At 38.7% G+C, this 24,684-nt stretch overlaps 1 protein-coding gene across 46 annotated transcripts in view; it reads right to left on the reverse strand.

The window, feature by feature from the left end:
• The window catches only part of PPP2R2B (protein phosphatase 2 regulatory subunit Bbeta), a 495,140-nt gene that overhangs the window by 292,002 nt on the left and 178,454 nt on the right, over nt 1–24,684 (reverse strand). For 3 of the 46 annotated variants that reach the window (XM_054684667.2, XM_063811565.1, XM_063811557.1), the window contains one exon: nt 3,399–3,522. The exons of the other annotated variants lie outside the window; for them this stretch is intronic. The gene's annotated coding sequence lies outside the window, so the exon portion shown is untranslated. Of the gene's footprint in view, nt 1–3,398; nt 3,523–24,684 lie in introns of those variants that run through there. 46 annotated transcript variants of the gene reach the window in all.

The raw sequence follows: 24,684 nt of genomic DNA on the forward strand, positions 1-24,684 counted from the left end.
ATTGTTTAAGTAGATTTCAAGGTTTCCATTTGGCCAACTACTCTTTTCTAATATGAGAGAACTAGCTCATCCACCCAAAACCAAGGGGAAAAAAGCTGTTGGCTCTGTGCCATAACACAATGACCTGTGGTGGAGGTAAGGGAGTGAACAGAGCCCTGTGCACCACTGTGGAGCTGGGGGGCGGGGTGGGGGAGAGAGTGGGGGAGATGGGAGTAGGCTGCAGAGATCAGTCTTCAAAAGACTCACTGGCCACTTCTCTTTTCCTCTAAAATGTCAAGTTCTTTCCAAAAGTGGTGGGCATTTCCGCATGCTATGTTCTTTGCCACTTCCTCACGTCTTGGCATTCAGCCTCTTAACTATCCCTGCTTCGTTAAGGCATTCCCTGACCACACCATAGTCCTGACTTCCGGTGTTTTCTGCCTCCACATTTTTTTTTTTTTGTCTTTTTCATGTCCCACAGCATTTTATAATATTTGTTTACTTATTATTGTTGGCCATTTTCACTAGATCTTTTACTTTTCTTTTCTTTTTTAATTTTATTTATTTTATTTTTCTGAGCCAGAGTCTCGCTCTGTCACCCAGGCTGGATTGCAGTGACACGATCAAGGCTCACTGCAACCTCTGCCTCCCAGGTTCAAGTGAGTCTCATGCGTCAGACTCCTGAGTAGCTGGGACTAAGACATGGACCACCACACCCAGCTAATTTTTGTATTTTTCAGTAGAGATGGGGTTTTGCCGTGTTGGCCAGGCTGGTCTCAAACTCCTGACCTCAGTGATCTACCTGACTCGGCCTTCCAAAGTGCTGGGATTACTGGCGTGAGCCACCATGTCTGGCCTCACTAGATCTTTTCTATTGACTAACTGTCACTTAGTAGATGCTTAATTATATTTGTTGGAGACAAACATTTCTTAAACAAATGAATAAATTGCTGAATATCTTACTTTAATATTTAGGTTTCATACCTCCCCCTTTCTTAAAATTCATATTAAAATAATCTGTTGTGAGCTGGAAATTTTCTAGCTCATAAGCTGTATTCCTATTGAAATAATTGGTTCGATTTATTCCTGTATGCATATATATGATCAAAATTTACCAAGCAATTATGTAAAGAATTATTCTGGCCAGGTGTGGTGGCTCACACCTGTAATCCCAGCACTTTGGGAGGCTGAGTCAGGCAGATTATGAGGTCAGGAGATCGAGGCCATCCTGGCTAACATGGTGAAACCCTGTCTCTACTAAAAATACAAAAAATTAGCCAGGCATGGTGGCACGCGCTTGTAGTCCCAGCTACTCGGGAGGCTGAGGCAGGAGAATTGCTTGAACCCGGGAGGCAGAGGTTGCATCGCACCACTGCACTCCAGCCTGGGAGACAGAGCAAGACTCCTTCTCAAGAAAAAAAAAAAAAAACAAAAAACCAGAATTTCTTTCTTCATAGAACTTAAATTCTATCATCTAATTTTAATAACATGAACTTTCTTAGAAATACAGCAAATGCATTCTATATCGACAGACTATAGTGCAATGTTAAGTGCCAAGGCTCCGATATCATTTTCTGTCACTTATTTTTGTGTCCTCAAGCAAGTTACAAGATCTCCCTAAAGCATAATTTTCTTATCTATAAGTTAGGAAAATGAATAGTATTTGTTTCATAGAGTTATTACAAGGATTAAATGAGATAATATGTGGAAAAAATACATTGCTATTACTTTGAGTATTTACTTTCGTCATGATCACCATCATCAATGTTCAGCAAATGTGCAAGTACTTAACTATGTCAGACACTGTGATAGGATTATAGATTCAGCAACATCATTGTATAAGATGTAGTCAGTCTCTGATGTCATGGAACTTAGTGTCTAATTTACAGTTTATGTAAAAGGGGCCATAGTCTTCAAAGGGGGCAGCAGAGGGAACTCTGAAAGACTGACCTATTTCAGGCTTGTGCTTTACATAGTAAAGGCCAATTACAAATACACAGCCTTCTTATGTTACCCAGTTCAGTATTGACAGCATGTGGACACATTCGTTTTTTTAACCACCCTTGTCATGGTCCCCTCCCCCAACACTCACATACCCACTCCTCCTTCCTTAGGCTAATGCTTCCTACACGGGAAACTTTTGGGTCACCCTGTCCAATTAGCACATTAAATATCTATAATTTTATTAAAACCTTTGACCTAAGCCAGTCTGGAGATTCTTAATAGAGGCTTTAGGTGTCAGACAGTCCTGGTTTGTGTCCCAGCTCAGGCATTTATAAATTTCATGACCTTTGGTGAGTAGTTTAACATCTCTGAACCTCTATATTTGCAAAATGGAAGAAAACAATAGTTGCTACTTCACAGGGTTGTTGGGTGGCTTCAGAGGTAAGGAAAGTGCTTAGTCCAGGTTTGGCTCAGAGCCAGCCTTCACTAAAATGACCCTTCTTCCTCCTGCGGTACTTCATGAGATCTCCCACTTGCAGAGAATTGGAGAGATGCACTCCAAGTCAATTGTTCATGTGAACAGAAGTGACCTAGAAACCTCAGTTTTACTGCCTATCAATCTGTCTTAATGAACAATTAGAAACTGGATACATGAAATTTTATCATCTTGCAAAAAGCCCTTTATAAACCATGAAGTCTCCTGCAAATGAAAGGAATCAGGATTATCTTCTCTTGGACTTTCTCATTATGTATGTGCAGACCTAGTCACATTTCTCTATTGTGGAATCATATGGAATTTCTCTCTATGATCACTAAGCACCAATTGCACAACTCTCTCTCTAAGGTGGTTTACGTGCTGTCTAGAGAATGACCTCTTGAATTTCTAGCAAGTTTGCAATTCCTGTTTGTGCATGCTACAACATGTAATGCCACATAAGTGATCCTTTAACGTGGCATTTAATCTGGGAAAAGAAAAGAAAACCTCTTGCCCTCAAAGTGTTGTATTAATTCTAGACTCTGGGGTCTTAATGGATTTTACCATGTAAATGGCTCTGCAACTGAAATTCAAGTACAGAAACTTATGAAAATACACAGTGGTACACTGAAGCTGGTAGGTACTGGCTATTGAGAGCTGATTTTGCTGATCACGTACATGTCTTTCTAGTTCTGCTTTGAGTGACATCATTAACATCAGAAATCTGCCATGGTAGGATATTTATATCACAGAAAATTAAAAAAAAAACACTATGTAAATTCAGGGTTTTTTTTTTTTTTGAGAGCCAGTTGTTAAACATTTACCAGTCTACCAGTAGAAACACATTACTTGCTGATGTGTCTTTCCCCTCATCTCTGTTATCGGTGCAAAGTCCCCTCCAATTTCTGTACAATAAATCTCTCAAGTTATATCAGTTCCAGAGCATTCCACCATTCAACCAAACTTCTGCCATAATGTTAAATAACTCTTAAAATCCTACCTTTCCCTGAAGGTTTCCCATATCCATCAGAGGAAAATTGATGCCGTTGTCTGATCCTTTCCAGGCTGGTTATGAAATTGCCATGGTAGACTTGTGAGTAATTGCTTTTATAGGGCTTCTAGACCTAACAATGTAGGAATGTTCGGTCATGCCCACTCTCAAGGAATCATTCCTTTTGACTATTCAGGTTCTATTGTGACCTTAGTCTTGCCCTTGATTTGCTTCAATACTAAACAAAAATATCTACTGTGCGTGATTTCACTGACAGCTGTTTTACTTGTCTAGTTAGGATATTGATGGAAAGGGAGAAAAGTTACAAAACTCAAGAGTCTAGATCTGAGAGCATGAGATAAAACATCTTCTTGTACCTCTTATCATTCATTGGTTTTAGAGTTAAATTTAGGCTGTCCTGTGCAAGAAAGTTTTAGTTTACAGTATATTTGTTAGGTATAAGGTGAGAATTTCCAAAACCAGGTTAGCAACACTCCAGGGATATACTAGTACCTGATTACATTGCTCAAAGTAAAATTTTAGTATAATTTAAACAAGAATCAGTATTGGGAAATGTCTTTCAAACCTTTAAAAAATATACCAAGAAATACCACTTTACAGAATTTATTCTAAGAAAATAACCATGGATGTGGGCAAAAATTTAGCCATAAAATTATTTCTAAAGAACATTGCTTATAATCATGAAAAACTGGAAACAACCCAAATGCCCAACAAAATAATTTGTTAGGCAAATTATAATGAGTTCATATGATGGCAAATTATTGATTCATTTATATAGTAATTATAGCTAACACTGAGCATTTATTATGTACTAGGCACTGTGGAAAGGGTTTTACTTGCATTGTCTCATTTTATTCTAACAACAGCCTCTATACAGTATCATCTCCATTTTACTGAGGCTAATAGAGGTAAATAATATAACCAAAGTCAGATAGATGAGAGCCTGGCGCCAACCCACGATCTGTCTCTACAGCCCATGCTCTTAACCACTGTGATTTGAGCTATTGTGAGTGTGTGCGTGTGTGTGTGTGTGTGTGTGTGTGTGTGTCTATTGCAGTGGGTTTAGGTCACAACAGAATCACCTGGAGGTCTCTTTCCAAACCATTCACCGCTAGATTCTTACTTGTCTCTCTTAGGGATAAATATTCTCTCAGTTGAAAATCACCACAATTGTGTTGGTGAGGATGTGGCAAAAATCAGAACCTTCAAATCCTACATTGCTTCTGGGATTGTATAATAGTGCAGCCACAAATAGTTTGCCAGTTCTTCAAAATATTAAGCACAGTTACCATATGACCCAGAAATTTCACTTCTATGTATATATTGAAGAGAATTAAAAGCACGTGTTCCCACCAAAACTTGAACACAAATGTTCATGTAGTAGCATTATTTATAATAGCCAAAAAGTGGAAACAACCCAAAATGTCCATCAACTGATAAATGCATAAACAAAATGTTATATGTCCATACAATAGAATATTATTCAGCTATAGAAAGGAACGAAGTATTGAAACATGCCACAACATAGATGAAACTTGAAAACATTATGCTAAGTGAAAGACACCAGACACAAAAGATTACATATTGTATGATTCCATTTATGTGAAACGTTCAGAATAGACAACTGCTTAGACAGAGAAAGTAGATTAGTGGTTGCCAGGGACTGAGGGTAAAAAAAAAAGGGGTGGGAATGACTGCTAAAGGGTTCAGGATTTCTTTTGCGGGTGTTGAAAATGTTCTAAAATTAGATAGGGGCGGCCGGGCGCGGTGGCTCACGCCTGTAGCCCCAACACTTTGGGAGGCCGAGGCGGGCGGATCACGAGGTCAAGAGATTGAGACCACCCTGGCTAACAGGGTGAAACCCCGTCTCTACTAAAAATACAAAAAAATTAGCCGGGCATGGTGGCGGGCCCCTGTAGTCCCAGTTACTCAGGAAGCTGAGGCAGGAGAACGGTGTGAACCCAGGAGGCGGAGCTTGCAGTGAGCCGAGATTGCGCCACTGCACTCCAGCCCAGGCGACAGAACGAGACTCCGTCTCAAAAATAAATAAATAAATAAATAAATAAATAAATAAATAAATAAATAAATAATAAAAATAAAATAAAATAAAATAAATTTGGAGCAATAGCTACACAACTCTGAATATAATTAAAAACCACTGAATTGTATAGTTTAAAAGTTTGAATCTTATGGCATGTGAGTTAGATATCAATACAGCTGTTATTAAAGATAAAAAAATCATCACAATCATAAACCACTGTTACTTATGGGGAGTATGGAGTACGCTATATCCTTAAGGTATAGCAGTGCAGAAACGCTTAAAAGTAGTGACAAAGATAGATGTTCATGATGTTTAAAAAATCATAAACCAAAATAAGTCAACTGCTACAATTTTTTGGTTAAAAAATGTGCAAATGCTAAAAGGAATGTATCAAAATATTAGCAATGGTTATGCGTAGTTTTCTTTTGTGTTCATGTTTTCATTAAAATATTTTAGAACATGCATCATTTTAAATTTTTTAGATTATCATTTTAAATTTTTTTAGTAAAAAAAAAAATAAGTATTTTTAATGCCATGAAATACTTTATAGGATGAAACTTGTATAGAAAAGATTAAACCATTTTCTTCACACCAGGAAGTCAAGAGACACGTAAAACAATTCTGGTCACATATAAAAACATATATGTGACCAGAATGTATAGAACGGCTCTGTGCAATAGAAATCTAATGCAAACCACATTCGTAATTGTAAATTTTCTAATTTCCACATTAAAAAGTGAGGAAAAAAAGATGAAATTCATTTTAATATATTTATATTTGAATTTTTTGAAGATAAAATTATCTTATTTAATCTGTCAAAATATAATTTCAACAAATAATCAATATAGAATTACTAATGACATATCAAAATTCTTTTCTTATATCAAATCTTTGAAATCTGGTGTTTTACACTAAAAGACCTCTCAAATCTAGCTACATTTCTAGGGGCTGGTAACCATGGTTACCATATTGGACAGCAGAGGTACAATGGAACTATTTCAAAATTTTTATTCCATTTGCAAAAAGAGTTTTAATGTGTTCTTTAAGAAATAAATTTTTACCTACTAGAAACTTGAATGTAATGCTAAAACCAAACCAAATAACATTAATCTGATAAACCTCAAAACTATTTAAAGTTATACAAACTGAAGATGAAAATATATATAGACATACCTATATATATATATTATGCAGAATAGTAATTTTGAATCCAATCTGCATTTTCCTCTAAAACTAGTAAGCTGAATAAATAAAATACAAAAAGACCAGGATTCTAATAGTAAGATGATACCATATAACAAACTCAGACAAGAAAGATGTGATATATAATTCCATCACTGTAATAGTTACCATCGTAATAGGTCAACTATTTAGTTCAACATGTATACCTTCAATTCCAGCTAAGAGAAGAAGCCAAATAGCCAGATGTCACTGCCAAAAGGGCACTTTCATATCTGGGCATCTGGACTATTATAACCAATGAAGGTGGAGAAATTTAAAGGTACAGTTTGTAGGCATCTAGTAGAGAACCATTAGTAGTCTTTTAGATTGTACTGGAGAGTAGAATGTTGTGGTCACATGATCAGTGGATTAATTTCTGAGGACTTATTGAATTAGATATTCCATTGTCTTTAACTCATACATGCAAACAGTTTGTTTTGTATGCAATTGAGCACTCTCTCCTTCCTAATACAGTTTCTTCACTGATTCCTGGGCATTGTTCTCTCTTTATTCTCCTACTGCCTCAGTGTACACTCCTCAGGCTCATTTGGTAGCTCCTCACTGCTGTGACCTCTAAATGTATAACTACCCTAGAGTTCAAAGTTCAAAGTCCACAGTCCCACAGCTCACCACTCACATAACAACAAAACCCTAAATCTGAACTTTGAGCATAAACCTCTCCCCAGACCTCCAGAGCAATATCACCAGCAGCCAAGCTGATATTTCACAGGGTATAAGGCATCTCAATCCCTAATTCTGCCCCACAATACCCTGCCCCACCCTCCTGTTCCTTCATTCCACTCTCTCATTCCCATCTTTTCAATCCTGCCTGCTCTAACTTTGAAATATGTCCAGAATCAACCACTTCTCACCATCTCCACTGCTGCTACCATGCTCCAACTATCATCCTATCTCGCCATGATTATTTCAATAGATTCGAACCAGTCTCTGATCCTCCTTCACCCCCAACCCCTACAGAGTAGTTTCCAGGCAGCAGGCAGAATGGTCCTTTTAAATGCAAATCACTCCATGTCACTTTTCCGCTCAAAGGCTTTTATTGGCTTCCTACACATTCAGACTAAAACTTTCTTAAAATGCTGGAAAGATTTAGCTCCAGCTATAGCTCTTTTTTTTAACTTATCAAATGCAGCACCACCAAATTTCACCTCCCCTCCCACCACCACCACTCCCTATAGACATGGAAGGAAGACAGGACAGGAAGACAGGAGAACACTCCCACTCCAAGACCTTTGCATCTTATGTTCCCTCTCTTTCAGACACCAGCATAGCTCAGTGCTTTACTTCTTCTGGTGTCTGTTCCAGTATCAACTTCACTGGGATACCTTCCTTGACTACTCTGTATAAAATAAATTAGCACCTCCATCTCTGCCCGTCACTCTCTATCCCTATATTGCAACTAGACTGTGTATATTTATTTGCTTTTGGTTATTACAGCAGTAGAACATAATTTCCAGGGAGAGAGAAACGATTTTGTTCTCTGCTTTATATGCAGTACCTGGAACAGTGCCTGGCACTACTAGTTATGCTAATATATCTTTTGAAAGAATAAAAGAGTGAATATGTGTTTGCTTAATAATAAGGATGAATCACAAGGGAAAATTAATGAACAACAAATCTAGGATGCTTATGTAGTAAAGGGTTTACCCTTGCCCGAAGAGAGGCCTGGGTTTTGCCCTAGGCTTCTTGGAGGTAATCTGTATCATATATGACAGCAATGTCTTTGTTTAGGGTGAGGACTGGCTCCAATGGAACTTAGGGTGGGGGTGGCAATACCAGAATGACCATGTGACTTAGGGTGGAAGCTTTGGGTCACATGGTTATCAGGTGACCTGAACACTAAGTTCAGTCTTGTATATAATCAATCAATCCTCACGTCTACATAACTGAGCTCTAATAAAAACTCTAAATACGAGGTTCAGATAAGTTTATTTGGTTGACAATACTTTATGCATATTGTCACATGGCAGGAGGTTAATGGCAGGGGGGTAATGCATGAGGTCAATGGCAGGAGGGTAATGCATCCAACAATTGAAACGTTGCAATTGGAACTCTCCCAGGCTCTGCCTTATGCATCTCTTTCTTTGGTTTATTTTAATCTGTAACCTTTCCCTATAAGTCATAACCTTGAGTATAATCACTTTCAGTGAGTTCTGTGAGTTCTTCTAGTGAATTATCAAAACTGAGAATAATTTTAGAAACCCTCTGAATTTGTAATTGGTGTCAGAAGTTAGGGCAGTTTTCGGGATTCCACCCTCAAACTTAGCAGTTGTCTAACTCCTGGCAATGCTAATCATACATCTGGCAAAGTTAAAGCTAAAAAATGGGCTTAGAGAGCATTAGGTCTAGCCCGTCATTTTGCTGATGATGAAAGCCTAGAGAAAAGATGCGACTTGCCCAGGTTACCTGGTAATTTGGTGACAGACGAGCATGAGACCTGGTGTCCTGAATCCCATGATCACATCCGCACACACACAATGGCTCTTCTTAACTTTTGTTTTGCGTCATATGCACCACTTTTTCTTAAGAAGGTTAATAAAAATTTATTGGACAATTAAGTTGGCTTAACTCTCCAGTATGTTAAGGTCAATGTCAAGGGGAGAAATTACTACTGTCTTTCAAAACTCACCAGGGCCAGCCCTGGACAAAATTGTAAAGTAACACAGTTCCTCTTTTCTCCCTTGCCTCTGCTTTTAAGCCCTGTGATGGGCCAGGGAAGTGCTGCAGGAGGAGCTGTATCAGTCCTCCTGAGCCACGGCTGTAGAGGTTGGGTTGGAAGCCTTTATGCTCAGTTCTATTATCTTTAACCAGTTCTATTATCCTTCACCTACACCATCATGGTCTGCCACACTCTCTTTCTTTGGAGGAAATCTGAAAAGTATAGGCAGCTTTAGAAGCTTTGGGAAACAGCACATGGTAAACTTAGTTCATCATGTGGGAAACATGTTGACAAATTCAAGGCATTATGCAAAAAAGGTTGTCAATCTGGCCATTACTGTACTAGTGTGATAAGTTACAGAAGCCAGAATTCAAGAGTTAGATGGACCTTGAACTTGTAAGCAAGGTTGTATATATTTTAAAACTCAATAAATATTTATGGAATAAATATAGAGTGAAAATAATAATATTAAACACCCCACAAATAGAGACCTTTGCAATTTCCATTTGGCATCTGACAGCCCTACAAGGACTGAACAAAGGATGAAAACCCAAGTTTGTAAATTTACAATTGAAAAGTAGCATAGGCCCTGAGCCATGACTTTAACATTTTAGGATCATAGATCCTTTTGAGAATTTAATGATTTCTCTCCCCAGGAAAACAGCAACAGCAACATAGTTTAGAGCACTTCCTGCTTCCAAATGCTGACTCGTTATGTCTATTTCACAGATAGGAAGAAAAAGAGAGAGAGAGAGAAAAAAAAATAAGGCCTGGGTCCAAAGAAAAGTACACAGTTGAGTGCAAGTTTAGAATTACAGTGCTGTCATGTCCCCAGCAAATTTTTTCGTAGAGAATAAAAGTGGCTGTCACAGATACAGCACTTAACTGGTAATGATATAAGGCCAGATGTGAGTCTCCTTTCTATGATGGGTCAGTAAAGTGTAATAGGCAAATGGTTAAAGGCATGATTTTTGAGAACCAGGCTGCTTGAGGTCAAATCTTTACTGTGGGCAAGTTTCTTAATCATGTTGTGTTTTAATCTCATTTGTGAAACAAAGATTATAATAGGATCCACTTGTAGAGTAGTTGTAAAAATGGAATGAAATGCCTAAAGCAATGCATGGCACATAATCCACACCCAATAAATGTTTGCTCTTGGTATTAGGTGTTGGATACTGTCATTTTTATGAACACTGTCATTGTCTACATGGATGCTAGATTTATTCACTTGTGTAGTCTTCACCATTGAATTATGTTAGCAGATTTGCTCTTTTTAATTTTTTTTAAGTTAACTCAAAGACATGGTTTCATTATAAAGGAGTATGAAACTCATGTCAGTGGGCTTCTAATGGAGGTATATTCATTCAACATCAAATTTTTATTACCTGCCTACTATGTGCTTAGCACTAGGCTTTCCAGTTGCTTGTAAGGAGATTATGACTTGATTGCAAAGATAACTGTTAGTAATTTATGTGCGAATAAGAGACCAACCAAGTGTGAACTAACCACAATGTAAAAATGTAGAGGCATCTAGTGGAATGAGAATAGCTTTGACAGATAAAATAGATGATCAGAATACCTAACCTAGGCCTTGAAGCAAGACTGGCTACATAATTTGTGGGGCCCAAATCAAAAAAAGGGGGCATCTTTTGTTCTTAAAGTATTTGGAATTTTAAGACAGCAACAACAGAGCATTAAACCAAGCACAGGACCCTTCTAAGAGTGGGTCTTAAGACACTACACATCACATGCTCTGCCTTGAAGGATGGGAAGACTCATGGAGTGATTACCGTCATTAGCAGAGTGGCACTTTCCAGACTGTCAGTCATGCCATTCACATGCCTCTGTGTCCTTTCTTGTACTTTTTCTCTGAAGCAAAATGTTTTTACTTACTTTTTCAACCTATGCAAACCCTACCTATCCTTCAAATCCCAGCTTGAGTCTGAGCTCAGAGGGAACACAATAGAATAAAAAGAGTCCCAGACTTAGAAGAGCAAAGGTCAATTCTGCATTCCATCAGCTCTAGAACTATGAGCAAATTCTCTTAACTTTTCTCAGAGTGGGTTTGCACACATGCCACACAGGGGGATCAAAAGGCATCAGAAATGTAAAATAGCTTTGAAATAATAATTCCTCATATTGACAAAGAGCTTTATAATTTTCCTGTAAACCCTTCCCTAGCTTCTACAGGCTACGAATAGCTCTTGCTAAGTGTCCAGTGCCTGATTAAAACATACATGCACACATGCACGTGAGCACCTCTCTGTCCCTCCCACCACCTCTCTCTGCTTAGCATATATGATTTTTCTTATTATCTCATGTAACTTCTTAAGATCATCAGGCCTTCAGTCTTTACCCCTTCCAAGCCACGCTCCTCACTAAGTCAGTATGATCTTTCTAACTTATGGTTCCTCACTGCCTAGTGTAAAGTTTCCTAAATCCAATGGCACAGAATCAGTGTCTTTTGAGGCATTTGTTAATCAGTGTTCTGGGAAAAGAGGTGCAGTTTGAAAAAAAGCCTCATGCTATAGCCCTCTGTTGTAGGTTTCCAATGCATATGTAAAACTTCTGAGAAATCCTGCAATAAAAAAAGTTAATTTAACTTTGTTCAAATCAGAATTTTCCATATTAATTTGTGCATATTTACATTTTATATAATACCTATGTTCTGCAGAAACATTTTGTCAAATGCTGGCCTGCACTCAGGCATTCTGCTTGTTTTATAGAACCTCTAGGATCTATTGCTACCCTAGGTTTCTAGTTCATTTTCTGTCACCCCTTTCACAAACCCTATGCCGCAGAAACAGTGGGCCATTTTCAGTTTCTTGAAGAACTCTGAGCTCTGCACCTGTTGTGCTCTCTGCCAAGAATGTCTTTCCTGTCACTCATCCATCCATTTATTCCCCAGTGATGTGTTTCTCTTCACTGAAGACACAGCTCACTTGCTCTGTAAAGACATCTCTGACATTTTCAGTAAGTACTGTCTCCTACTTCCAGTGGTTAACACCTCTAAAGAACTTCATACAAAAATGATTCCTGAGCATTAATGAATGCCTTCTTTGTGTCAGTTATTTAGCTTTTATTGTGATGTAGACAACCATCTAAGATGATTAAAATAAGGTCTACTTTACAGATTAATAAATACATGGATTAAGAAACCCACTTCTTTTTCTGCCTTTTGAGTGGTGCCCACCATCGACCTAGCTGCCCCATTCCAGAAACACAGAAGACATTTTGAAAATCTTCCTCTACCCTACATCCAGTCAGGTGTCATGTCCTATAAATCCCAGATTCCTAAACAACCTTAAAACCTGTCCATAGGCCAGGCGCTGTGGCTCACACCTGTAATCCCAGCACTTTGGGAGGCTCAGGTGGGCGGATCATTTGAGGTCAGGAGACCGGCCTGGCCAATATGGTGAAAACCCGTCTCTACTAAAAATACAAAATGAGAACACATGGACACAGGGAGGGCAACATCACATACCAGAGGCTGTCAGTGGGTGGGAGGAAAGGTGGGGAGAGCATTAGGACAAATACCTAATGCATGCGGGGCTTAAAACCTAGAAGACAGGTTGATAGGTGCAGCAAACCGCCATGGCACAAGTATACTTATTTAACAAACCTGCACATTCAGCACATGTATCCCAGAACTTAAAGTAAAATTGAAAAAAAAAAAAAGTTAGCCGGGCATGGTGATGGGTACCTCTAATTCCAGCTACTCGGGAGGCTGAGGCATGAGAATTGCTTGAACCCGGGAGGCGGAGATTGCAGATAGCCAAGATTGCGCTGCTACACTCCAGCCTGGGCAATAGAGTGAGACTCAGTCTCAAAACAACAACAATAACAACAACAATCTGTCCATAGCTATCCATTTACGCTGCTACTAAGTTAGCCTGGATCAGTATCATCTCTTGGCTGTGTTCCTGCAGTAGCTTCTGGGCAAATATTCCACTTCCATGTTGCCACAAGCACGATCATTTCCTAAAGTGCAGATCTGATCATGCCAATTGCCCTGCTTAAAGTTCTTGAGTGCCTTCCCATAACTCTTAGGAAAAGAATCCAAGGCCCTTAATACAATGTAACAGATCTTTAAGGATTAGCTACTCTCTGCTTTTCACCTATATTTTGTTATTAATTAGGATCTCATAGTCTACACAGGAAGCCTTGCAGAGCCTATTGTGATTTATAGGCCTTGCCAAACATTCTTTCGCCTCTGGACTTTATTTTTATTTTTATTTTTGAGACAAGGTCTTGTTCTCTCACCTAGGCTGGAGTGCAGTGGCACAATCATGGCTCACTGAAGCCTTGACCTCATAGGTTCAAGAAATCCTCCCACCTCAGCCTCCTGAGTAGCTGGGACCACAGGCGTGCGCCACCACACCCAGCTAATTTTTGTGTTTTTAGTAGAAACGGAGTCTTCCCATGTTGCCCAGGCTGGTCTTAAACTCCAGGGCTCAAGTGATCCACCTGCCTCGATCTCCCAAAATTCTGGTATTACAGGCATGAGCCACCACACCTAGCCTGCCTCTGGACCTTTGTACACACTTTTTCTACTTCTTGAAATTCTCTTCATTCTCCTCCTCACTCTGCTAATTCATGAGCTTCCTAAATGTAGGTCAAGGATAGTGCTCTTCCTCTAGGGCGCATAGCATCTTGACATCTTTTTCTCTCCTGTAAGCTCTTTGGGGCCAGGGCTATACCTTAATCATGATCTTATCTGTACCTAATATGGTGCCGGCCCTAGAACTGGCATGGAATAGTCATTTGTTGAATGCCTGAATGAATCAAATAATGAATAAATGAGTAAATGAAAGCAAAACTAAAAGGACAACTTGGGGTATTACAAGAGAAGGAATTTAGAGCTTCCTTTCACACATCCTCCTGCTTTGTCCTCTATGTCAAAACACATTGTCCTTCTTTCAACTCCCCGGAAGCTCCATGTATGCTCCACTTGAAGAGACTTTGCATCTCCAGACTGTTTCTTCTTCATTCACCCACAGTTAATATCTCTTTATCCCTCACATTTCAGATTAGTCATCTTTTCAAGAGGAAAGAATTCTTGCTGATGCAGATGAGTCGGCCCCCTGCCATACTGCTCTCATAGCACCGAGTGTCTCCTTCATTACTTTCACCATGGTGTAGCTCTACATCTATGTCTATGAATGTTTATTTAGCAAAAGTTTCCTCCAATACATAGTAAGCTCATGAAAGAATCATGTCTGTTTTTTATTCACTATTGGATTCCCAGTGCCTAAGTACTGACACACAAAAGCTTGTTAAACTGATTCATGAATTAAAAACAGTAGTTTTTAATCTCATCAGCAGTTTTTTGTTTGTTTCATCACCGGGTACATACATAGTAGGGTTCAGTAGGTAAGGGCTGTTTGTTAAATAAGAGACTATAACTGATTTCTTTCCCCAGTTTATAAACAGTTGTTTACTAGTAATGGTTGAGATAAAAATTTTGTTCCTACAAATTTAGTAATATTTGCATATTTTCATACTATTTTGTAATATGTTTATGGCTTCTCTTGAAATAAATGTCAAAAGAATTCCATTTGCCTAGCTCCTGGACTCCACCTCATTAGGAAAATAAAGAACCACAAAGTCCATCTCCACCACAGGAAAGGACAATAGCTCTAATTCATAAATTCCATAATGTGTACATAATTGGAAGACATCAAAATATGTCCTGTCACAGACTAGTCCGTGATTCCTCAATAAGAAATTATGAAAATCGCAAAACAAACTGTCCAAAGGGGTCATTACTCTTCGACAATTCATCGGGCTAAATAATATTGTCTGAGTGGTCGCCTGGCTCTGTTTGACCTTAAACGAAGGCAGAGGAACTGAGAAATACATTAAAGAAAGGCTATGGTCAGGCTTTTGGAGTTACACAAACTTTGATATGTCTGGGAAGAAGTGCTTTTTTACCCCCATAATTTTAAGAACGGGGTAGGCAATGACATTTTAAAGCCTGTTTACCTCATAATCAAATCATCCACAATTTGATAGGTGCTTACCAAGTACCAGGTATTATGCATGTCATTATGCTCACATTAACTCTATCTCTTACCATCACCCCGAAGGAGGTATTATTAACTATCATTGAGGCAACTGAGACACAGAGACCTGAACTATCTTAGAGAAAGTAGAACATGACTGATGTGGGGCTCAAACCCACTGTTACTTGACTCTACTCAATAATGATTCCACTTACATTTCTCTATGCAAATTTCTGTTCCAGCCTTCCACTCAGTAAGTACATACTAAGTATTTATCAAAAAGAATCAAAGTGCCATAATTCCCATAATCATTTGAAAAGAACACCTAAACAGTCACCAGGATGATTTTTCTCTCAAAGAAGCTATTCAGTTTGAAATGCCCTGTGGTGGTGAGATCTTACAAAATGATAAATAAACCCGTAGACATTTTGTTGTTTAATTTTTTAAGCCCATTTCTTTCTTCCTTTTTTTTTTCGGTGATTCACTTTCCTGTTATTCAGAACATTACACACCTACACACATCAAATAAAACTGAATATTCCAAGATTTAAAGGCGTTAGTGGGGGTTGTCAATACATGAAAGCAGAGAAGCTGTTTAGTATAATTGGGGAAAAGTGGAGGCTCAGACTGTCAAAAAAAGATGGCTTTTCTACTTTAAAACAAAAGTTCCAGGATATAGAAGTGGACCAGCTAAGAAATGCTGGTTTAGCCTCTTAAGAAGGTAATGATCCTCCTTGATTTAGAACAAGCAGAAAAAGAAAATTAAGGTCAATGATGAACTGAGCATATATTTGTCATCTCCTTTTCCCAAGTTCTCTTTAAAATGATAGTAAAGAAGCAAAGCAGATACAGCCCCAGAACAATGAAAAGAATATAAAGAGGGTCATTAAGTGAACGATGCATTTCATGTGTTTCTGAGAGAAGACAGGTAAGCGGAGGAATGATGACAGATTGAGGGCACAGCCAAGGAGGGCCCCCCATCTATCTTGCAAAAACCTAGAGAGAGTTAGGATTTAGAAACGCCAAAGATGATGTGGGATGAAGGGTGAAAAATGGAGCGGGTGTGAAAAGGGATTTACCTGCCCCCCCATTCCCACTGTTTAACTCTTCTCATCACACCCTGGGAGGATACAATAAAAAGTTCTTCCTTTTGAAAGAAAACTAAAATGGTCTGGGGTGGACTAAGGTCACAAGTGTGGGAGTTGGGTCTTCAGAGCAAAGTGCTCTGCATTTTGGCATTAGGGACTACAAAATACAAGATAATCTCTGTGCCTACTCACTGTATAATGAAACCCACCAGTTGGTAAGTCCTATTCATATTCATTTGACAGTTCTACTGATTCATTCTCACATATGACTTGGCAATGGAAGATCATCTAGTCAATTGAGTAAAACCTACACTGTGAGGGGAAAAAAGACCAAGATAAACAAATATAAAAACATTTACTGGAGAAAACAGGGATACTTTTAGGGCCAGAAATAAATAAATAAATCCTAATTTGTATGTGCAGAAACATTTAAAAGGAGAATAAACCTACAATTTGAGAACCGGATGCTATACAAAGAAGGAAAACATAGTGAATAAGAAAAAAAACATGGAATTAAAAAATACGGCAAATTTATTTTTAAATTATTAGAAGGTTAAAATATACTGGTCAAGGAAATCTCTTAAAAAGTAGGAAAGGCCAGGCGCAGTGGCTCACGCCTGTAATCCCAGCACTTTGGGAGGCCGAGGCAGGTGGATCACCTGAGGTCAGGAGTTTGAGATCAGCCTGGCCAGCATGGCAAAACCCCGTGTCTACTAAAAGTACAAAAATTAGCCGGGTGTGGTGGCAGGTGCCTGTAATCCCAGATACTCAGGAGGCTGAGGCAAGAGAGTCTCTTGAACCAGGGAAGCGGAGGTTGCAGTGAACTGAGATTGCATCACTGCATTCCAGCCTGGGCGACAAGAGTGAGACTCCATCTCAAAAAAACAAACAAACAAAAAAAGTAAAGATCAGATAGTTGTAGATATGCGGCGTTATTTCTGAGGGCTCTGTTCTGTTCCATTGATCTATATCTCTGTTTTGGTACCAGTACCATGCTGTTTTGGTTACTGTAGCCTTGCAGTATAGTTTGAAGTTTGAAAAACCTGAGAAAAACAAGCAATGGGGAAAGGATACCCTATTTAATAAATGGTGCTGGGAAAACGGGCTAGCCATATGTAGAAAGCTGAAACTGGATCCCTTCCTTACACATTATACAAAAATTAATTCAAGATGGATTAAAGACTTAAACGTTAGACCTAAAACCATAAAAACCCTAGAAGAAAACCTAGGCATTACCATTCAGGACATAGGCATGGGCAAGGACTTCATGTCTAAAACACCAAAAGCAGTGGCAACAAAAGCCAAAATTGACAAATGGGATCTAATTAAACTAAAGAGCTTCTGCACAGCAAAAGAAACTACCATCAGAGTGAACAGGAAACCTACAAAATGGGTGAAAATTTTCGCAACCTACTTATCTGACAAAGGGCTAATATTCAGAATCTACAATGAACTCAAACAAATTTACAAGAAAAAAACAAACAACCCCATCAAAAAGTGGGTGAAGGACATGAACAGACACTTCTCAAAAGGAGACATTTATGCAGCCAAAAAACACATGAAAAAATGCTAACCATCACTGGCCATCAGAGAAATGCAAATCAAAACCACAATGAGATACCATCTCACACCAGTTAGAATGGCGATCATTAAAAAGTCAGGAAACAACAGGTGCTGGAGAGGATGTGGAGAAACAGGAACATTTTACACTGTTGGTGGGACTGTAAACTAGTTCAACCATTGTGGAAGTCAGTGTGGCAATTCCTCAGGGATCTAGAACTAGAAATACCATTTGACCCAGCCATCCCATTACTGGGTATATACCCAAAGGACTATAAATCATGCTGCTATAAAGACGCATGCACATGTATGTTTATTGCAGCACTATTCACAACAGCAAAGACTTGGAACCAACCCAATGTGCAACAACGATAGACTGGATTAAGAAAATGTGGCACATATACACCATGGAATACTATGCAGCCATAAAAAATGATGAGTTCATGTCCTTCATAGGGACATGGATGAAATTGGAAATCATCATTCTCAGTAAACTATCACAAGAACAAAAAACCAAACACTGCATATTCTCACTCTTAGGTGGGAATTGAACAATGAGAACACATGGACCCAGGAAGGGGAACATCACACTCTGGGGACTGTTGTGGGGTGGGGGGAGGGGGGAGGGATAGCTTTAGGAGATAAACCTAATGCTAAATGACGAGTTAATGGGTGCAGCACACCAGCATGGCACATGTATACATATGTAACTAACCTGCACATTGTGCACATGTACCCTAAAACTTAAAGTATAATAATAATAAAAAAAAGTAGGAGAAAAAGATAAAGCCAAAATATCAGAGATATACAAATTAGGAAATTATTCTATGAAGACTAATATCCAATTAATAGAAGTATCAGGAAGAATTAGGAAATCAAAAATAAGGAAATTATTAAAGAAATACTTGAAGAGCTATTTCCCAATTGAATAACAGGAGTGTTCGAGATTAAAAGGAGCCCTTTGTATACCCATATTGGTTATTTTAAAAGACCTACAACTACATAATCATTGTGAACACTAAGGATACAAAGAAGATCCTAAAAGTTTCCTGGAGGAAAACACAGGCCATGTCTATGTTAGTAACTATCAGATTGTCACTGGAAAATTTCTTCAACATTGGTCCCTAAAAAACAATGAAATGACAACTTCAAAGTTCCATGAAAGAACAACTCAAACAAGATTTCTATACTCAACCTACCAACTGACTGAATGGCTGCGGCTGGGGAACGTGAAATTTATTGAGCCATGCCCTTCCTTTGCTAGATGCTTTATTGTGATTATTAACACTCCTTTAAAGGAAGTATTATTTTTGCCATGCACAGACAAGATCCACTAATAGGTCAACCGAAGGAATAAGTGTCAAAAATAAGTGCCACAGTCAGAAAACATACCTGAGCCAATCTGCTATTCTTCTTCCAGAGTATATCACTGGGCCTTTGAACACACAAAGACAGGCCAGCTAATAGGGCAAAGAAGATACAATGTAGAAACAGGGAGTACCATCCACTCCTGGGACTTTGAGGCAAGGTTAGACTGTTGCCATATGTAAAGGAGCATTATGTCATTGTTGCTACCTTGGCAAATTTCAAAGGTTATTGTTCCAGCTTCCTTTCCTTTTCTTTCCTTTCTCCTTTCCTTTCTCCCTTTCTTTCTCCTTTCCTTTCCTTTCCTTTCTTTTTCCTTCCTTCCTTCCTTCCTTCCTTCCTTCCTTCCTTCCTTCCTTCCTTCCTTCCTTCCTTCCTTCCTTCTTTCCTTCTTTCCTTCTTTTCTTTCTTTTCTTTCTCTCTTAAATTTTATTTTAAGCTCCGGGCTACAGGAGTGTGCAGGATGTGCAGGTTTGTTACATAGGTAAATGTGTGTCACGGTGATTTGATGTGCCCATCAACCCATCACCTAGGTATTAAGCCAGGCATGCATTAGCTATTTTTCCTAATGCCCCCCTCTCCCCCTGCCCCACCCCCATGCACTGGACACCCCCCAGTGTGTTGCTGTTCCCCTCCCTGTGTTTATGAGTTCATTTCATTCAGCTCCCACTTATAAGTGTTTAATTTTCTGTTCCTGCATTAGTTTGCTGAGGATGATGGCTTCCAGCTCCATCCATCCCCCTGCAAAGGACATGATCTCATTCCTTTTTATGGCTGCATAGTATTTCATGGTATACATGTACCACATTTTCTTTATCCAGTCTGTCATTGATGGTCATTTGGGTTCATTCCATGTCTTTGCTATTGTGAATAGCAGCTATATTTTCTTATGTAAACATAGCTAAAGATATTTTACAAATTGAGGCACACCCAGTTTTGAAGTTGAATATGACCAAGAAGCTTCCATTACAGATAGTTAACTTATTGGTGCTAACATAAAATATCTGTACAAATAAATTCAAACAGTGGCTCACTCCTGTAATCCCAGCACTTTGGGAGGCTGATGTGGGAGGATCCCTTGAGCCCAGGAGTTCAAGTCCAGCTTGGGTAACATAGTGAGACCCAGGCTCCACAGAAAATTAAAAAGAAAAATTAGCCAGGTGTTGTGACATGCACCTATCATCCCAGCTACTTGGGGGACTGAGGTGGGATGATTGCTTAGGAGGTCAAGGCTTCAGTGAGCTGTGTGATCGTGCCACTGCACTCCAGCCTGGGTGACAGAGTGAGACCCTGCCTCAAACAAACAAACAAAAACCAAAATACAAACTCCCCTACATTTCCAGCGCTATTTCAACCTATCTGTTGAATCTCATTCATAAGCTCATGAAACAAATATTCATTATACCTGAGGTCCTAGATGCTGTGTCAACAACACAAATTCCCTATCCTCATGAAGCTTTCAGTCTAGGAAGATAATGAAGAGAATTTGGTGAAAGAGAAGAATGCAAGCAGGAGGAGAGAGATTTACTTGGTTAGAGTGGTCAGGAAAATACTTTCCATTGAGGTAACAATTCAGTCGATTCAAATAATCCAGTTATGTAATGGTCGGTGTGATGGGTGGTTGCATTAGAAGGAAATGGAATAGTAGTGCAAACACCTCAAGATGGGAAAATGCTTGGAGGGTTCAGGAACTGAAACTGTGCCAAAGTAAGTGAGAGAGGATGGCCAAAGATGAAATTGAAAAGGTAATTAGAGCCATAATTCACGGGGCCTGTAGGCTATTGTAAGAAATTAGAAGACAATTCAAAGTGTGATGAAAAAATCTCTGAAGAGCTGAAAGCACAGCAAGGACATGAACTGATGTATGGTTGCATGTTTGACTTACCTAAAGACCTCACCATGTGCACACTCCACTGGCATCTCAGAATCAACAAACACAGACATCATCTTCCTTGCCCCCAAAGTCACCATTTCTTTCTATTCCTCTCCTCTCCCCATTCCTTTTCCAAATATTTATTGAAAATCAACTCTGTCAAAATACTTCCTGAGTCCCTATAGTAGTCAAACAGCAAAATATTGTCATCTCAGCATTGTTTTATTTCCTCACCCACACACCCACACAACTACATCCTATGAACTGTTTTGCAAAATGTCTCTCAAACTCTGCCTAGTTCAAGCTTTTATTATGACTCATCTAACATAAATAATAATAGCAATAATAATATTGCTACTACCCACAACAATTATTACAACTACTTCTAATACAAACAATGCTTACCATGGATCAGGCTTTGTTATATGCGTTTTACATAGATTAACACATTTAATTGTCACAAAAATCCTGAGGTCTGGCTTTAGATATACAACTACACACGGCCTCGTTAAAGTCCTCTTAACTGGTTGCCTTTTCTCTGTCCTCTTTCTAATCCATCCTACTCATTTTATTGACAGACTAATTGTCCCCACACAAAGATCTGATCAAGCCAAAAGCCATCTGTGGTTCCCCAGTGCATTGAGAACAACATTCAAACTCCTTAAGCTGATAATCGTCCTCCCAAGATCTGGTCCTAATCTATACTTCCCAATTCAGAGCACACCTCTTCTCTACACATAACAAAGTTTTGCTACACTGAAATCAGTTTATTTCTAATTATTTTCAATGCACTAATTCTCAAATTGTGGTATGAGCACCTCTAGGGATCCCTAAAATTGCTTTAGGAGGTCCATAGATCAAAACCATTTTCATAATACAAAGATGTTATTTGCTTTTGTAACTCTCATTCTCTCATGAGTGTACAGCAGGGTTTCCCAGGCACTCTGTGATATGCAATATTACAACAGACTGCAGAAGCACATATGAGAATCTGTCTTCTATTAAGCCAGATGTTAAAGAGATTTATAAAAAACATAAAGAAATGCTACTCTTCTATTTTGGGGGATATATATAGTAATTTTTCATAAAAGCATGTCATTGATGTTAATATGTAATGAGTTTATTATTGTTATTTTTAATTGAATTAATAAATAATTTAACTGTCAATAGACATTAACCACATTAATTAAAGAACTTTGAGGTTCTCAATCATTTTTAAGGTTATAAGGTGGTCCTCAGACCAAATAGTTTAAGAAACACTGTTTTTTTGTTTTTGTTTTTGCTTTTGTTCTTTTCTTTGCTGTGCATTGCTTTCTTGCTTTCTTTCTCTCTCTCTTTTTTTTTTTTTTTTTTTTTTTAGAGACAGAATTTCACTCTGTTGCCCAGGCTAGAGTGCAGTGGTACAATCTTGGCTCAGTGAAGCCTCTACCTAGCAGGTTCAAGTAATCCTTTCACCTCAGCCTCCCGAGTAGCCGGGACTATAGGTGCATGCCACCACACCTGTCTAACTTTTAAATATTTTTTGTTGAGATGGGGTTTCGCCATGTTGCCTGGACTGGTCTCAAACTCCTGGGTTTAAGTAATCTGCCACCCTTGGCTTCCCAAAGTGCTGGAATCACAGGTGTGAGCCACCATGCCCAGTCAAAAGAACCACTGTTCTAATGCTTAAGAGTATATGCTTTAAAATCAGATTGACCTGGAGTTCAAATCCTAGTGATACTGATAATTTTTTGACCCCAGGAAAGTTAAAGTTGTATCAGAATACTCAGTTTTCTCTACAGCAAAATGGGGATAATAATTATTGTCCTTACAGGGTAATATGAGCAAAATGCTTAAGCCAGAGTTGGCACACAGTACCAAATGGTGCCAAATGGTAGATTCTTCCCATTTCATGACTAACATAATGATCATTATATTGTCATCTTCTAAATATGCTCCGGGGTTTCCTGGCTCAGAGTAATTAGTGATATTCTTGTCTCTGCAGGGATTGTCCTCTCAGAGACTTGTCTAACTACTGAGAGCCAACTGTAGTAGGCTAGTATTTGTAGAATACAGACATCACTCTCTCTCTCACTCCTATAGAACCAGAAAGACCAAAGTATTGTATTTGTTCTTGAGTTTCTAACTCATGAACTGTAAGAGTCTGGTGCCTAAGAAAGGGGGAAAAATTTTTTGAAGATCAAAATCTTGCCTTTAAATACTGATCCATAGTTCCTAAAAGTATGAAAGGTCAGTATTCTGGGGAAGAAAAAGGAAAGAATGCAAGTTTATTATATAAGAACATTATTATAAAAGGAGACCAAAGTTTGACCAAGTGGCAGAAAGTAGGAAATCAATAGGCTTAGTCTAGAGATTAAATATCTACTCAGCCTCTCATGAGGCTTATCAAGCCCAGTCCTGGGGTAGGAGGTAACTAATGGAACTAGAGGAAAGTTGTAGAAAATTCCACAGGCAGTATTGGGAGCGTGTTCCCCGAGTCCTAAAGTATAGCCCAGAGAGGTTGTAAGCTTCTTGGAGAAACCTCATGTCTAACCAATATGGTGCTTGAGTAATGGTTGTAACCACTGATCATACAGACTGGCTGAAGACATCTGCTTGAAGTCCTGTAGCCTCAGTATAGAATGAAAGAGACTGCTAAAAGTAGCTTCAGCTCCTTGAGAGAAAAGCAGAAACAGTTAAGAACACAGTGATGAACCCAAAGGTGCCAGGAGTCAAAATGAGGGCACGGACATGGTACTGGAGGTCATGGTAACACCACATTTAACAGCAGCAGGTTAACATTAACATCAGGAACCAGATACAAAAAAGTCACACCCAAGCCAAGACTGGGAGAAAACATATACAAAACATGTTTGCTAAGGAACTTATATTCAGCCTATTTAAAACAACTTTTACAAATCAATAATTAAAAGACAACCTGATAAAAATGGGGGCAAAATATCTGAACAGAAACTTTACTGAAGGATATATATGAGTGGCAAATAAGCACCTGAAAATATGCTCAACATTATTAGTCATTAAGGAAATGAAAGTTAAAACCGCAATGAAATACCATTGCATCTCTACTAGAATTGCTAAGACTAACTATGTCAAGTGTTGGTGAGGACATGGAGCAATTGGGACTCTCATACTTTGCTGGTGGGAGTGGAAAATGGAACACTGGAAAATATTTGTTATTCCCCTATAAAATTAAACACACACCATTCAATCCACTCCTGTATATTTATTAGGAAGAAATAAAAACATATCTCAATCTACTCCTCTCCTGCATATTTATTAGGGAGAAATAAAAGCATGTCCACACAAACATTTGTACTTGAATGTTCTTAAGTTTGAAATTTTTAAATTTTTATAATAGAGATGGGATCTCACTATGTTGATCAGGCTGGTGGTCTTGAACTCCAGGCCTCCAGTGATCCTCCAGCCATGATCCCACCTTGACCT

The sequence above is a fragment of the Pan troglodytes genome, chromosome 4 (assembly GCF_028858775.2).
Source record: "Pan troglodytes isolate AG18354 chromosome 4, NHGRI_mPanTro3-v2.0_pri, whole genome shotgun sequence".
NCBI lineage: Eukaryota > Metazoa > Chordata > Mammalia > Primates > Hominidae > Pan > Pan troglodytes.